The sequence below is a fragment of the Crinia signifera genome, chromosome 11, assembly GCF_055691185.1.
Source record: "Crinia signifera chromosome 11, ASM5569118v1, whole genome shotgun sequence".
NCBI lineage: Eukaryota > Metazoa > Chordata > Amphibia > Anura > Myobatrachidae > Crinia > Crinia signifera.
This window is the reverse complement of record NC_139227.1, coordinates 39794797-39811636: the sequence shown is the minus strand read 5'-3', so window position 1 is coordinate 39811636 and position 16840 is coordinate 39794797. Positions and strand designations below refer to the sequence as shown.

Genomic DNA, 16840 nt, shown 5'->3' with positions numbered 1-16840 from the left:
CGCTTTTATTCAATTTCACATGTGAACACATTTAATTACTTTTTTTTTCCACGATAACGGCGCTATCCCCAGGGGTCTGTAAATCCCCCGACCCAGCCCGTTGGTGGGAACATAGATTCCCCTCCCTAACCACTGATGAGAGATGAGGGATATTTCCAGGACTGTTCACCTCATTCTGCATCTGGCCTGGGGAAATGTAAGCATCTGTTGGAAATGAATTTCGTAGCATGGAATTATCAAGTTTCTCTGTGCGACAGATTGTAAAAGGCTCAGTCATAGTAGTGGCTGCCTAAGACTGAATAAAAACCATGGCAGAGAACATGAATACAATGGGGTCAAATTAAAATAGCCGTGAGACCCCTCAATGGGCCTGATGCAGACCTGACAGCAAGGCTGCAATGTTTGCAGATGGAAAAAAACATGCTGCACTGCAAGCATGTAACGTGCAGAGAGAGTTAAAACACAGAAGCCAGGGACAAGCGGACACCATTATGGGTAAAAACCGGATCCGGACAAAAACACACAATGCCGGACCGAGGGGTGTCCTTTCTTTGGGGGGCTGCTTGTGACAGCTGTCACCAGGGAGGGAGAGAATGAAGCCTCCCTGTATGGTCCGGCCATGTAGCAAAAACTGGGAATGATCCGGACCACACAGGGAGCCTGTAATCTCCCCCTCCCCATGTCCCTGGTGAAAGGTATTACAGGCATCCCCCCAGACAAGACACACAACCAGACGGCGCACTCCCCGGACTGGACACTACAAGCTCGGGAATGCAGATGTTGGATGTCCGGTCTGGTGTTCCAAGGCCTTGTCCGGTTCCAGTTTTTACTTAGTCCCTGCCGCTGTTGTCTCCCATTGTATGTCATGAGAGAGTACTCCTCCACCTTTACTTCCCTTGCCTCAATGTACTGCTTACCACCAAGGTCTCAGAGAGGAGAGGAGGGTGAGAAGAGCCGACCCAGACCCCGCCGTGTCCCTCCAACAAGCCTGATAATTTAGTACCATCTCCTCCCCTCTCTCAGCACTCCTATGGAGGGATTATGTTCCTCAGAGGGAGATGTGTCAATGGGCCTTCTTTATTTATTTATTAACAGTTTCTTATATAGCGCACATATATTCCGCAGCGCTTTACAGAGTATATTTGAACATTCACATCAGTCCCTGCTCCAGTGGAGTTTACAATCTATATTTCCTACCACATGTACACGCACACACAGACATTCTAGGGTTAATGTTTTTGTTAGGAGCCAAATAACCTACCAGTATATTGTTGGATTGTGGGAGGAAACCCACACAACAAAACTCTGCACAGTTAGGGCCATGGTGGGAATGAAACCCAAGACCTCAGTGCTGTGAGGCAGTAATGCTAACCATTACACTATCCGTATTCCATCCGTACTGCATTGTAAAGGACATCATTATAATATATATAAAGGGTTCTGCAGCATTAACCATCAAACACGCAGGAACAGCCACCGACTGTGATAAGAATCATTTTACGTCTCTCTACCTCACGGCTTGGAATCAAACACACAGAGTCCGCGGCGTTGGGCAGAACACTGGTCGTGTTTGTTTTGTGGACACGTAGCAGCGCTGAGACTCTCCTCATTTCATGTTAAATTCTGAGGCGCAGCTTTAGGTAAATGGGATATTTTTTATTCTTGTCATGCAAACAGCGCCTTCCACTGTAAGCGCTCAGCTGCTGTCCTGTCTACCAGCGTGTAATCAAAGGGCTCTGATGGCGACAGACGTTAGAGAAAATGCAAAAGATATGTTCTAATTAGAATGACCCTTTTTCCGGGAGATTTTCCCATGAATACAAATGTCTTGCCGTAGGAATCATAGGCAACAGCGGCATCAGAAACCTCACCTGGGACAAATGCGCCACTGTAACAGGGCCGGGGCCGTGCAGACCGCTCTGCGATGAGGACACCAACTGGCAGCAATGGGTTAATAACGGTCTTTATCATACACACGGATGGAGATCACAAGTGATAGTATCAGACTTTGAGGCAGATGTATTAAGCCTGGTGAAAAGATAAAGTGGAAAGTGATAAAGCACCAGCCAATCAGCTAGGCTTGAAAAATGACAGTTAGGAGTTGATTGGCTGCTGCGATATCACCTTACACTTTATCTCTTTATCAGACTTAATACATCTTTCTGTGAAAAGGGCGGATGCACTGAAAGTTGCTCCTTACATGCCATGTCACAGCTGCAGCAAAAAAATGACAGTTTGGAGCCAATTTGCTGCCAGTTTATCGCTGTCCAAGGCTTAGTACATGGGTCTATCCCAGACCTGATCGCACAACTACGAAATAGCTGGCCAGACGATTATCAATAGACTGCGCATGTATACAGACCATAGTAAGCATGCGCAAGGCCATCTTGCGATAAAATCCTGCTTCTTAATCAATCGCTGGCCGCACGCAAGTTGAGTGACAAAAAGCCTACATTTGGGGGTGGTAACCAGAAATTTCCTGGGTGCCCAGGCATTTTTTATGGAGGGTTTGGTACGTCAGCTCCGGCCTCGATCAGCCGGATTCTATCGCAGCGGACGAATAGGTCCTGGGCTACGCAACAGACTACACACAGGAAAAATCATTCCACGTTGATTGTGTTGCAATATTTTTTGCAAACCATATGCAGCCTCGCAGGGGGCGGATTTCCCTCTGGCTGGGTGGTGATTGCAGGTTAGCAGCCCAGTCTGAATAACCCCCATAGACTCCTATATCTTTTAACCATAAGAAGTGACAAAGCTGATGAGAAGTGACCTCTGACCGTGACCACCAGTCGGGGGGGGGGGATGTCTATGAGGATCCTTGTTGTACTTAATGCAGGTGGCGGCTGTGGAACTTCTAAGACCTCACCGTCATAGTTGCCCTTGAGACACCTCCTCCTTGTACTCTGTTGTGGGTGGCAAAGGGGAGGGTGCAGAGGTCCTCCAGGGAAAGCAGAGGATGTGCCCAACTTCCCGGTGAAGCTGGGAGGGCCACATGATTTTTGGGAGCCTCCCTGCCATTCCGGAATGTTAGGTAGTTGGAAAGTGGGTATTGGTGGCAATAGTTTTGCCTAGGGTGCTGAGAAGCCGTACACCGGCCCTGGGTTAGAGATTGTAATACATCTCATCATGGTCAGGGCCAGTGTAAGGCTTCTCAGCACCCTAGGCAAAACTTTACCCTACTGCGCCGCCCCCCCACCCCCAACCTTTTTTGATAGGCAGACTTGATGGTGCCCACTTGATGGTGCCCCCCCCCCCCCCCCCCAAATCATGGTGCCCTAGGCAACTGCCTAAACCTGCCTAATGGAAGAGCCGTCCCTGATCATGGTGCTTCCTGCGTCGTCTCTGTAAAGATGCATGATCCGTGACACGTTAGTACTTTGCCCGCAGTGTCTTCTGTTGTTCGTTATCTCATCTCTTCAGATTCTGGATTGAGGCGTAAGAAGATTTCCGCCTGTAGCACATCGCTAATGGAATATTAGCACCCGCGCAACATTTAACTGCTGCAGGGAATAAATTACCATGCAGGCGGCTTCTGAGAAATGGAAATTCTGGACATTCAAAAATTAAAAGCCGCCGATTCAAAAAGTACCTCTAGAGACCCAATCGCACTGATCTCCGCTGCGAGGCGGTCTCTCCCGGAGAATGAAATGCTGTGTCTGCAGGTAGAAGTGTGTTCTATGGCTTATGAGCAGCTCGCCTAATCGGAGTATTGATCTATTGATATTGCCGTTTTATGCACTCAATTCATTTATAAAGTAAAGTCAGTTGATTTACTTGGAGATCAGCGTTCAGGATTTATCTTTAGCATGTGGGAGTTCTATCCTGTACGCAGTTATCCTGAATCAGCAAGAACCAGGCTCCATCTCACACCGGAGATCCCGCTGCCGGCTTTGCCCTTTTCACAGATATTAATTGATGAAATAAGAGACAGAGGGATGCTCAGGAATAAAGTAACCCTTTAAGTGCCAAGAGATTTTGTCAAAATAGGCCTGAAAATTGCCAACCAAACCTTTTTTTATGAAACCCTTTGAGTGCCAACGTTGCTGTGAGAGATCTTTAAAATATCCACTAAAAATGCCAGCGGTGCTCACAGTGACTGTTCTTTTTTTTTTGGGTGCAAACTTCAACTAACCAATGAACTGACTTGTCCGTATTTATATTTATTTATACTAACAGAACAGTCGCTGTGAGCGGTGCTGGCATTTTTTTGAGGATCTCTCACAGCAACGTTGGCACTTAAAGGGTAAATATGGGAAGTTCAATCACACCAACAACAGACTCATGAGACACGGGGGGGGGGGGGGGATTTACTAAGATGTGGATTCTACTTCACATGTGATGTTGCTATGGGCAACCAATCAGATCCTGTCTACTATCTTCTAGAGGGTGCTAAATAAATAAGAAGTAGATTCTGATTGGTTGCTCATGTGAAGTAGAATACACATCTTAGTTAATTTCCCCCACTAGGTTTTACAACGCACAACCAGTATAGAACATCGTATTTCAGGGTTAACCCTATGGATGGTTTAATGGGTCTTCAAGCTGCGCAGTTGTGGAGAGAGATGAAGTACTGGAAAATCAGCTCCTGTCTTTTTGCAAATGCAGCCAGGAATGTGGCAGTTAGGAGCCGATTGGCTGGTACGTCATGTCCGTCGACTTTATCTCTTCCCAAACTTTGATACATATGCCCTTTAGTCATGTTCATCAACATCCACTCCCAAGACCGCAATACCGGCCTCTCAAATCCGTGCCATGTGACCAAGTCCGTAAGATTGGAGACTACAGGCTATGGTCTGTACGTGCATGTGTGTGGCCAAAGCTGATAGACCTGGTTATTTTGCATGGAGGCCAAGGGGAAGCTGTATCAACCCTTGGAGTTATACAATGGAGAATTTGCTCAAAGCAACCAGTTCTCTTCTGAGAGAAACGATTAGTTGTTTGGGCCACTTTCTTCAAGGCTTGATATATTTCCCCTCAACTGTTTGGGGTCAACAAGGCGCCATTACTTGGACAAGAATCAAATCTATGAACAGATGCAAATAATGTATGGTGGAATCTCAACATGGCCGGTTTAAAATTGCCATCTCCTTGGAGGTCCTTGCATCAGTCAGGAAAGCTCAACGTCTATGGGCCAGATGCACTAAGCTTTAAAAGTGATAAAATGGAGAGAGATAAAGAAACCGCCAATCAGCTCCTGGCTGTCATTTTTTAAACCAGTCTGTGACATGGTAGGTAGGAGCTGATTGGCTGGCTGTTTATCACTCTCCATTTTATCACTTTTGAAGCTTAGTGCATCTGGCCCTATATCATTACCTTTAAGTTCTGGATTCTGAAAACACTTGTGCAGTTTTGAGCATGTAGAAACCCCTTGGCAATTAGCAAGAAACTCCACTGTCAACCAGCAAGAAAGGGACTATGTAAAAACCGGACCCGGACAAGACCCCGGACCGGACATCAAAATCTGCAGTCCAGAGCTTGTAATGTCCGGTCCAGGGAGGGGGTGTCTCATCCGTGGGGTGTCTTGTCTAGGGGATACCTGTGATAGCTTTCACCAGGGACATGGAGAAGGGGAGATTACAACCTCCCCGTGTGGGCCGGACGGTTCAGGTACACCCCCTCCTGTACTCCCTGGTGACAGCTGAATCCCCCCCCCCCCCCCCCGGACTGGACACCCCCAGACCGGACACTACAAGTTCCGGACTGCAGATTTTGATGTCCGGTCCGTGGTCTTGTCTGGGTCTGGTTCCTACCCATACCCAGCAAGAAGCCCCACTGGCAACCAGAAAGAAACCCTTGGCAACAAGTATGTGGGTAAAAAAAAAATATAATAAATTAATGGGGAGGGAGGGGGGGGGGGGGGGGCTGGGGGTGCAAAATGACGGCGCTGCAAAGAAACACTGTGGCTTCTGCCCATTTGGATCCAAAACAATTACAGGTACTTGTGTATTTTGGCGGCGCCCATCGCATCGCATACCATAACACATACGATGGTATGCGATGCGACGCGATATCGTACGATAGTGCACGATGGCATACAATTTTGAAATTGTATGCCATTGTACATGGCATACGATGCCATACGATGCGATGCGATGTGATTAAACATTGTATAAGCACCCTAATGGGTGCTTATGCAATGTTAAGCACCCAAATGGGTGCTTACAATGTTAAATGCACCCCCACGCCACCCCCCACTATAAACGTGAACCCGAAGCGTGGCGAGCGCAGCGAGCCCGCGAGGTGCGGCGGTACGCGTCCTACGACCTTTTCATACCCCCACTATCCACGTCGGTGTGGAGTTGAGAATAGAATAGTGTGGCGAGCGCAGCGAGCCACCGAGCCCGAAGCGTGGCGAGCGCAGCGTGCCCCGCGAGGGGACGCGGATACCTTCACAGGTAAACGCGTCCCCTCGCGGGCTTCACAGGTGTCCGCGTCGCCACGGACACCTGTGAAGCCCGCGAGGGGACGCGTATAACTGTGAAGGTATCCGCGTCCCCTCGCGGGGCTCGCTGCGCCCGCCACACTATTCTATTCTCAACTCCACGCCGACGTGGATAGTGGGGGTATGAAACGGTCGTAGGACGCGTACCGCCGCCCCACGCGGGCTCGCTGCGCTCGCCACGCTTCGGGTTCACGTTTATAGTGGGGGGTGGCGTGGGGGTGCATTTAACATTGTAAGCACCCATTTGGGTGCTCAAAAGCACCCTTTAGGGTGCTTATACGATTTTTGGTCGTATAGGGGGTCAAAATCGCGTCGCATCGCATGCCATCGGGTGCATGGCATGCGATGCAATGCGATCTGTTCGTCGTACGACGGACATCGGGGGCGCCGCCAAAATACACAAGTACCCAATTACAGCTTGCATGAGCACCAAATGTGGCATGCATTGCAGATTATAAAAGCCTTCACAGGTACGGACACAGCTGGAGCAGCGACAAAACTTCCAGTGAAGGGTTTGGATTCTCTGCAATGACCTGCGCCCGGCTGGCGGGTTTCCCTTCTGCTGACTCAGGGGATGTGCATGGCGTAGAAACAAGCGACAGTTTAGGACCATTAACTCTGCAAACAAGAGCTACCATCACAATAATGCACGTGTCACGCAATATTACATGGAATTGATCATTGTGATCTAGCTCATTAGGGAACTTGCTTAGTTTTGATTATATGTGGCAGTCTCGTTGTAAAGCTGGGTACATGCAGAAATCTCAGCAGCAATGTGGGGGGAAGTGGGCACCAAAACCAGATCCAATGCCCAGCTATGATCTATGGAGTCATTACCAGGCACGCGTCAGCCAGGATACAGACACTAGGGGGTACATTTACTACAGCTTCTAAAAATGAAAAGAGATGGTGTTGCCCATAGCAACAAATCAGATTCAGTCTGTCATTTTCTAGGATGCAATAGAGCACAGGTTCTCAAAGTCGGTCCTCGGGATCCCACACAGTGCATGTTTTGCAGGTCTCCTCAGTGAAATAATCCACCTGGTGGATCTTTTAAAATGTGTCAGTGAGTAATGAATGCACCTGTCGGGTGACATGGAAAATGTGAACTGTGTGGGGTCCTGAGGACCACGTTTGAGAACTCCTGCAATAGAGAAATGATAGCAACCAATCAGATTCTGTCAATCATTTCTCTATTGCATCCTAGAAAATCATAGACCGAATCTGATTGGTTGCTATGGGCAACATCAACTCTTCTCATGTTTAGAAGCTTCAGTAAATTTAAATTTGGGTTTGTTAATGCAATCAGACTCTCAGATGGGCTCTCATGGGGCAGATACTGCCTAAACATGGGGAAGATCTGCAGCTTAGCAACAGTCTCCGCACACACAACGGTGGCTTGGAAGCACTGGGCATCCTGTGGGGGCTGGGGTTACTGTGGGGACACGCAGCAGAGAGGAGCCTGAGGGGCAGCACAAGAGAGCGATGTCCATCCCAAAATGTCTGCTGTCTCAGAGGAGACTAGGGATGCTAAATGAGGCAGCAGACATTTTGGGAGGGATATTTTTAATAGTATGAAGGGGGCAGGCTCTAAAAGCAATACAACAAGCAGGGGGTGCAAGAGAGTTTTTTTCTGCTGGTGGGTGGGGAATATATAATATCGCCACTGATTTGTCCTTTTTTTAATATAGTGGCTCATCTCGGAGAGCTCTCCTGTCATTATTAAAGGTAGTGCACCAAATCGGGTTCCATGACATGGTGTTATTATCACCATGCCCTTCACACTACACACCTCAAAAGGTTGACCACGATCCCACCAGTCCCGCCATCTTACCCTTGATTTTAGGACAGGATGACTGATATACACAGAATAACGGCCACAAGAGGAACCTCTGCCCTGGTTGGAAATTAGAATTAAATCATAACAGCAGGGCGTCACTCACATCGCACTGGCACGTAGCCAGTACCTGATTCGACCACAACCATCCAATAGTTGAATAGTGGATCTATAATTATGGATCTTTGATGCATTGGTTTACAGTAGTACTGGCCGTTGAAGTCAAAGCACTGACATTACTTTGTAAACACTTTTATTTGACATAAAATTAAAAAAAATTCTATTTGGATCGAAACAAAAACTTATAACAAACTAAATTCAGTTAAAAGCAGATGTAAGATCACCATAGGCTGATTAACATTATTGCTCATTACATTATTAGTGTAGCACCGTAACCAGCATATTTAACTGCACTTTAATATTAGGAACAAACAGGCCCGCCATCAGGAATTTTGGGGCCCGGGACTCATTTCCAGTCCGGGCCCTGGTCCTTGTGCCCCCGATCTCACTTAACCTGGCTCCTGCTCCCCATCTCCTCTTCCGCTGAGCTGCAGCCCGGAGATTCCGGAGCACAGGCTTCTTCAACTCAGGATGCCGGCGGGCAATTAAACGGCTGGTGAGCTCTGATTGGCTGCTGCTACATGAGCTCTGATTGGCTCAAAAGCCGGTGCATCATTTTATTTGGCCGCAGGCATCCTGGGTTGAATAAGCCTGTGCTCCAGGACCTACCTGCTTTGTTTAGCGCAGCGGAAGCAGTCGGTTGGTTGCGGTGTGCAAAATGAGCTGCCATGGCCCGGGACAGCTGTACCCACAGCACCCCCCTATTGGCGGCCCTGGGAACAAAACAGTGACAATATAAGACTGGGCAATAACAGGTGAACAGAGAGGTAGGAGGGCCCTCCTTGCTCGCACTCAACATTATATAACCTCACAACAATTACAAATATTTGGTACTTACCTTCTCTAGAAAGCCAGCTAGCAGTTTTGTACGAACACATTATCACAATTTCTCTTATTTAACCTCTTTAACAAGAACAAATATTCTACAACCTAAAGGCCCATACACACTGGGCGACTTTGAGCTGAAAGTCGCACAATACAGCAGGTTTCAGCGGCTTTCAGCTCAAAGCCGCCCAGTGTGTATGGACCGGCGATGAGCGCTGCTGTGCACTCCCGCATCATGGCCGGAAAGTCGCTCATCTGCTGATATTACCAGCAGATGAGCGGCTTTGAGGACGGCTTTGAGTCCTCCTCCCTCCATCGCCACCGAGCAGGGGGAAAGTCACTCAGTGTGTATGCACTGACCGGCTTTACCCCCAGCGATGAATGTGATCGGATGTGTTTGACATCCCATCCGACCCGATGCACGGTCCTCTCCGCATCGGGTTGGAACCTACAGATTGAACCTGCTGCAATTTCAATCTGTCAGATCAGACCCATCAGCGGCACATCGCGGGTGTTTTTTAGCACTCATGATGTGTTGGTCTGATCCGTAGGTGTGTGCCAGAGGTAAAGCACCGCTGTCACACACCTATGTGCATCTGCAGGGTCCAGGCAGTGGTGTCCAGCCAGCGGTGATTTGGGCATTGGCATCTGGAAAGCCGCATCCAGGCAGCGGGATCTGGGCAGAGGTGGCTGGGAGCTTGTAGCGCTGCTGAATTTGAAAACATTTTGAAAAGACTGGCCAGCCGCTGATTGGCTGAGAGATTCAGCCAATCAGCATCCGGACAGTTTTTTCAAAATACTTTCAAATTCAACAGCACTTCCCGCCCCACCGCCTAGCAAATAGGCCTACTTAGTTCCCAGCCGCCGCACAGACCCTGCTGACTGACCGCCCATCGCCACAGGGACCCCACTGGCTGCCCCGTGCCACACGGATCCACATAGACCCATTAGCATATGGGAATGCCCAGCATTTCATAGGCGTCCTCTTGCTAATAGCCGATGACGCAGGTGCGGGGGGTAGCAGCTGACATCACCAGATTTCAGCTGCCCGCCCACTTCCCCCAAGCGTCCACGCATATAATAAGTGACTTTTATATTGCGTGTGCCTTCGTCATCATTCTAGGATTGCCGACCATTGAATCATGGGGGCGGATACCACAAGGAGATGAATGGATGTTACTGTGTAACATCCATTCACATGCCCTGCGTGCAAATCAACCTTCGATTGAGTGGCGGCCGGACACCATTCGCAAGGTGGGGTTTGGTTGAATCGCAAGGATGTGAATTCGCATCCGAACGAGTCAACCAGAAAACCCCCCTTAGACTTGGTAGGGGAAACTGCAGCTACTGGACATGTGCACAAGCTCCATTCCACCCTTTATACTGCATGTAGAGGCTGCTGGTCATACTGTGGGGTAGTGGGATTACTGGGCAACTGAAAACCCCCCTTGTGTTTACCAATGGTGTCATAATAACACATCACTTGCTTCTGGTATTGCAGGATGCACAATCCTGTTACTGTATAATGACGCATTTACAGGTTGTACTTACATTAACAGGTTACATATATACCTTATTATAAAATCACATGAAAACTGATTTTTCAGCTGGAGATAGCATTCAGCAGAAACGGCTTATGCAGAATTTACCTTTCTCTGTGGCAGAAGCAGGACAACGTGAAGTCACTGGAGTGAGATGTAACTGTACATGGAAACGCACTCAGACGATAATGTCGTCCTCCGCCGGCACCCTTCCCTGAACCGTGGAAAGCAATACCTGAAAATACATAAATGCTGAAATATTCAGCGTGTGCTAAGGTTAGTCATGCAACATTTATTACTCCTGAAAGGATGCACTGACCCCAGGTAAATTAAAATAATTAGTCGTTTAAAAAGGTAGTAACAGATTAGACATGTTCCATGAGTTAATGTTCCGTTGCTGAGTAAACACGGCCTGCAATTCATGCAAGCAAAGAGACATCATTTCTAAATTACTTTTTCATCTCTATAAACCCTAATGCCATCGGCTTATGTATGCAAATAACAGCTAATGAATGATTTCAGCAAACTACTGTGTACAAGACACATACAGACTAGGCGGTTAGGATTTCGCTGTTAGGATTTCGGCGGTTAGGATTCCGACCACCGGGATACTAACTGCATCCCATTGAACTCATGACAGATGAGAAAAGCTGGGCGTTTGCCTCACCTATATTACTTGAGCATCAGGGGCAACTAGGAACACAAGTGGCCCTTAGGAGAAAAAAAAAAATCAACTTGCGTGGGTGTGGCCATCAGAAATATCTGGCAAGGTTAAAATGCAATTTTCCCAGCGGTGTTAAAAGAAACTGAATTATATTATATTACCTAAAACGTATAGCATTCGATTGATCGTCATGCAATACAGAGACTCCCCAATGTGCACCATACAATACAGAGAACCTATTAGGAGCATCCATGCAACACAGAAAGTACTGCCACATAAACCGAGAACATCCTTGTGACCGCCACACAATACAGAGTGTATCCCAGTGACTTCTATACAATAAAGAGAATCCCAATGGTATCCATACAACACAGAGCACTTCCTGGTGCCCAGCATACAATACATAGCACACAGTAGTGACCACCACAAATTACAGAGAGCTTCCCAATAACCACCATAAAATGCACAGTAGCCAATGACCTTCCTAAAATACAGACAGAATGTTTAGTGACCACCATACATTACATAGAGCAGCTTAGTGACCTATGTACAATACAGATATCATTCTGCTGACCACTATACACATGGAGACCATTGTAGATACAAAACTTAGAGGGAAATATACAGTAGACCAGGCATGGCCAAACTTTGGCCCTCCAGCTATTGTGAAACTACACATCCCAGCATGCCTTGCTCTAGTTTTAGCATTCCCTAGTAGCAAAACTGTGGCAAGGCATGATGGGACTTGTAGTTTCACAACAGCTAGAGGGCAATAGTTTGGCATACCTCCCAACCGTCCCGGATTCGGCGGGACATTCACGATTTACGGCCGATGTCCCGTCGTCCCGGTACTGCTTACCGCAGTCCCGGCTTCCCGAGACGGTTGGGAGATATAAACCACGCAGTTGGGAGCCCCCCCAGCTTGCCGAGAATAGACGCTGTGCGCATGCGCACAGCGTCTATTCAGCGACGACGAGCGTCGAAAACGGGGCGTGACCGGATTTCGCGTCACCCCATGAGGCCACGCCCCCTTTTGAAGTTGGGAGGTATGGTTTGGACATACCTGCAATAGACATATATTCCTCCTGTTGTTCTAAAACTAATTGCCAGGTGCACAGATTTTCTGCCAGACTCACTCATATTGCATTAACCTTCAAATTAAGGCTGATCCTCCTGTTACCCACCCTTCCCAACCCTGGTGGCCTTCCCTCATAAATTGGTTCCCAAACACTCTCTGTACAGGCAGCAACAGCAAGGCAGAGGGAAGCCTACCGAGGGTCTACCCAAGCTTCCGGGGGTTGGGGAAGGAGGGTCGCCCTGAGCTTCAGTGAGGAGGACCCACCCATCCCTATTTCCCCCCCCCCCTGGGCCTTTTGACTGAGAGAGTTCAGGGGAGTAACAGGCCGTTCTCCCTTGGTAGAGGGTCCATACGTACGTATGCCCCCTATGCACGATTAAGGTCACTGCACTGGTTGTTGGAGCACCACTTGGAAAGCTAAGTAAAAAAACAGTACCAGCCAAACACTGACCTTTGCACAACTAAAGACTGTAAAACTTGCACGTTTACGGACTATTACCCAAGCTGGACATTTAATATGGCCAGTGGCTAGTACAACTTTTCACCAATATCACCCCCATGGCTGAGCACAACACAACCACCTCTTTACTCTATGCCGTAGCCCAGATCGCAGAAGTACGATGTGTTCTAAATTATACCAGTACTAATTTAATCAATTTTCAGCACAGAATTACATCTATGCTGTAATATAAATATATATATATATTGCAATATATTTAAAGTGAAAACTGCTGTTTTTAGTGTTTCCAAATAAAACGTGATTAAAACCAAGCATATATCAAGGTAGTATTTTTTTTATTAACTTATGTACACACAAATCACTTTTTAATACAGTATTAAAAACCAGTTTTTATGCGTTTCATTTTAAACTGAATCAGATTTATTTATTGTTAAAATTAACAACCTTAGGTCTCTGTATCATTGGTTGATCAGGGCACCAACATGGCCAAATGATTAATTAATGAGCGTGAATAAGACAAATGAGCTATATTGTTATAAAAAACTTTAAAGCTGTGTACACACGGGGGCGATAGGGGATATATTGCCAGTGATGGGAGTGTGCCCCAGCGATAAATCGCCGGGTGCGCTCTCCCGTTTTCAGCCCCATTCTAATCGCAAGCTCCTGCGACCAGCTGATTACCTTTGCGGCACCGCCCGGCAGAGGTTCCCTTTCATCAACGACCATCTCTGGTCGCTGATGAAAAGGAGAAACTGAGCAATATATTGCTCAGCCATATATTGCTAGCAATATATGGCTGAGTAATATATCTCCCCCGTGTGTACGGGGCTTAAGACGTGTGGGAGCTTGAGGCGTCCTTAGGGTCAAATAAGATCAGTGAGAAAGGAATGTAGTAATGCTAGGGATCATTCTAGCACCCAGGCAACTTTGAAAACCCATGCAGTTCCTCTTCCCTGCCTGGGTTGTCGCTCTAGCACAGTCTGGTCTGTATATCAGTGCTGAAACCCAGACCACAATGTGCTGGAAGCATCACAGCAGAGAGCGACATAGTGCATGTTTGTAACGGGTTACCTAAATGAGACTATCAATGTGGCCCCCAGCCCACCCTCCCTGGATGCTTTGTGTTATTATAAGTAGCATTTTGCAAAGCTTAGATTGCTCTCCGGTCATGGTGTATAACAGCCGCCATATGGCAATGCAATTTCAAAATCCTGCAGATATCATTCTGCTGTCTACAGTGTGTCACCGTCTGCAGTCATCCACAGCCACTGCCTGCAGTACTGGCATTTGTTCACGGTATACAGTAGGACACGGAGAATCTACAGTATGTCGTTACCACAGCTTGTGATTTCATCTCAGTTGTAGCAACAGATATAATTCAGGCCAATCACATTAATCTCTCCGGTTACGGTATGGTGGGGGTCGACAATGTCTAAGTCGACAGTCACTAGGTCGACCACTATTGGTCGACAGTGATTAGGTCGACACCTGGATATGGTCGACATTGCCAGAAGATCGACACAATTTTAAGGTCAACGTGGTAGTTTTCTGTGTCTGTGTCGACATTGACAGAATATAATTATACCCCATGCGCTCGCCGTGCTTCGGGCACACTATTAGATTCTTACTCTATTCCCACTCAGATAGAAAAGTTGGTCTTCACCCCCAAAATTTTTGAAAGACTCCTGTCGACCTTAAGCTTGTGTCTACCTTCTGTCAATGCCGACCTACTGTATGGCATGTCGACCATTTCCAGGTGTCGACCTGGTTACTGTCGACGCAGGGACCGGATACTGGAACCAGGGGATTGTACTCAGGCCCCGATTTTAGTCTGATCGATCCCCCGCGTGTTCGCATTGGGGACCGATCTTGAAGCTCTGTGCACATATTCGCGCATGTGCATGTGCAGGGCTTCTGATGGGAAGGAGGTGGGCAGGATGTCAGCCGCCCGCCCGCCAAGTTCTCGGACCAGATGCTGCAAGCCTAGTCAGCAGAGACAGACTTATATGTACGAGCACTATAGAAATGATTGGATGGTCGGGCCCACGCGCTACCCTGCCAATGGCTGCTTATGCAAAACATCCATTCTCCATGTGGCGGGTGGCGTTACAAGGCTCGCTAAGCATCAAACTACCGCTGCTTAGCAAGCCAATGGGAATCAGACTGCACCTTGCCCTTGTTTCCATCCCTTGGGCTCCATATACCCATCTGGGTAAGACCTTCCTCTCGTCGTTCACATTGGAGGAACTCCATTACATGTATACATTTATTGGATGTACCTGAGCACCTGAGTTTTGTCACAAACCCTTTTCTCTAAATATTCATAGGCTTCTAAGTTTACAAATTTTGCCCCTCCATATTATAATTCTGACCGTCACCCCATTGCAGTGATTATATGCCGGAGCGGGACATGGAGTGCGCACCAAGGAATGCAGTGGTAAGTGCCCAAGATTAAGGGGTATAGTCAGCCACCACAGAGGCCACTAATGGTCCACATTTTGTAGGTCGACACTAGAAATGGTCGACATTCCCTGATGTTGACAGAAGGTCAACACAAGCAAATGGTCAACATGAACAACACATGAGAAGGTCGACAAAATTTTTTTTTTTTTTTACCGACTTCTTCATACTTTACCACCCCAGTGGACATAGAGGGAGAAGAGAACAATGTTCTGAATACAGGGGGACGCGGTACACTTATACGGTGCCCAAGTCTACATAGACACCATAAAAAGTAAAAAACTTGTGTCAACCATGTTTATGTTGACCTTCTGCTTGTGTCAACCTTCTGTCACTGTCGACCTACAGTATGTCAACCATTTTTTGGTGTTGACCTATTCACTGTCGACCATTAGTGGCTGACCTAGACATCATTTAGACTATCATTTATACCAGAACCGTCAGGACCAGGCATTTTGATTGACAGGAAGGCTAATCTTGGTGTAGCTTCCATAGCAACAAACCAAGCACTCAAGTTCTGGGCACCGCGGAAGTAGGAAGGCGGCAGCTCTCGGCAATCATTATAGCAGGAAGTTGTGAGGAGGGTGCCGGACATTAGAGTGCCTCTGGGCACACCAGGTACTCCCCCATGAGCACGCCCTATGGTAGTGTCTAGATCCCATGCAGTTTAGGTAATTTTCCCATCATGCCCTGGGTCCACGTATACCTGGAGGGGGAATATAAATCTGTGGCGAGCGAAGCGAGCCACCGTGCCCGAAGCGTGCGAGCGTAGCGAGCCCGCGAGGGTACAATGCTGCAAAAATAAAACAAAATAAACGACACCTACATGAATTACACATAAATTTAAAAACGTTGTGAGGGCACTAGTCTCTACCGCACGCCTATACCTGTGGTCCAGTCTGGCCCTGTAAGCTAGGAACTGATGATCTGTGATCCTGTTAGCGTTGCTGGTCATCAGGACTCCATGCTGCTCCTGTGACCCCCAGGGCAGTAAAGTGACGCTGAAAAGCGACAGCTCACTTTACAGCACCGGAGGGACTGCGATCCCCCCAGGGGTAGATGCTAAATTGTAGTGGGCTAAAGGACCTTCCGCGCCCAGGGGGAGGTGAAAGGCCGGGGGCTTGCTTCATCACTATCCACACCACCACTGGTTGCCTTTCAGTAACAAGGTGGCGAGCGTCCATTTGGGACCCTTCTTCCGACCTTGCTCCTCCTTACTCCACCCCCTCTCCTCCCCTGTGACATCAGGAGGTCCCATAGCCCAGGCCCCAGGGGGGAGAGAAGGAGGGGGCTGACAGCGGTGGTACCATCGGTGGCATATGCACAGTTCATGGCCAGGGTAGTTATCATAAGAAAAATACCCTGATACTACTGCAGAGAGCTATCGCAGGCAGAGCGCTTTCTGGCAAT

At 47.9% G+C, this 16840-nt stretch overlaps 1 long non-coding RNA gene across 1 annotated transcript in view; it reads right to left on the bottom strand.

Annotated features, from left to right (window-relative positions):
- Positions 1-16619, bottom strand: part of LOC146045880 (uncharacterized) — a 57156-nt gene extending 40537 nt beyond the window's left edge. The window contains exons 1-2 of the long non-coding RNA XR_014465652.1: positions 16318-16619; positions 10877-11003 (exon numbers count right to left, since the gene is read on the bottom strand). This is a non-coding gene — a long non-coding RNA (uncharacterized LOC146045880). The remainder of the gene's footprint in view (positions 1-10876; positions 11004-16317) is intronic.
- Positions 16620-16840: the final 221 nt, after the last annotated feature.